The sequence below is a fragment of the Pteropus vampyrus genome, unplaced genomic scaffold, assembly GCF_000151845.1.
Source record: "Pteropus vampyrus isolate Shadow unplaced genomic scaffold, Pvam_2.0 Scaffold33, whole genome shotgun sequence".
Classification (NCBI taxonomy): Eukaryota; Metazoa; Chordata; class Mammalia; order Chiroptera; family Pteropodidae; genus Pteropus; species Pteropus vampyrus.
This window is the reverse complement of record NW_011888814.1, coordinates 414,438-415,309: the sequence shown is the minus strand read 5'-3', so window position 1 is coordinate 415,309 and position 872 is coordinate 414,438.

The window sequence follows — 872 nt, the reverse complement described above, 5'->3', positions numbered from 1 at the left end:
AAGTTCATGAATCTCATTATGAGAGATTGAATTCTGGGTAAGCACATGCGCACTAGGCAAAGGGTTATATAGTAGCCAAGTGTCAATCAAAATGACCTCACTTGCCAATCACCTAAGAATGCCTTTGTAACCATCTATCACCATCCCAAATATAGCGCAGACCTCTCACTCTCCAGGGTTACAGCTCTCCCTCTTCCCTGGCTGTAACACGTGCCCTCCACCAGGGATACGTAACCTTGTTTCCACATGGTTAGCCAGTTTTAGGCTTGACCCATCTTCTACCTCATGATATGCTTTTAACAAATGAATATTTCTCATATTCACTGTGTTGAAATTCATTTCTTCAGCATTGAAAAGGACTTAGAGGTGTGTGTTGCCAGAACTCCGATCACATCAATGTTAACAAAATTAATTTTGCAAACAACTTAGTACCATTTGCCTGTTGAAAATTCTAATATATTTGGAAAATTATTCCATGGGTTGTATTTTTAAATGTTGTATTTATGGGTGCTATAGATATTTATTTGTTTTTGTTTTGCCTTTTTATTCCTTAAGCTGTAGCATAATCTGTTTTCCTCAACATTGCAGAAAAATGAGCAGATTCAAAATAGGCCCAAATTAGAAGTTACTGTATAATAATCGTGGCTTCAGATTTACACTAATTTAAAAGATATTGAGCAATAACTATGTGGCAAACTCAATTCTACAGGGATTTTTTTTTTTCTTCTTTCTTTTGGTTTTTGTTTTTTTTTTTTTGCTTCTTCAAAAATTGGCGGCCTTTTTTTTTTTTAAGGTGAAAGTTATTATCTAAAGTACAATAAAATTTACATAAAACAAATTTTCTAGATATTATGCTGGAATTTTTCATAATA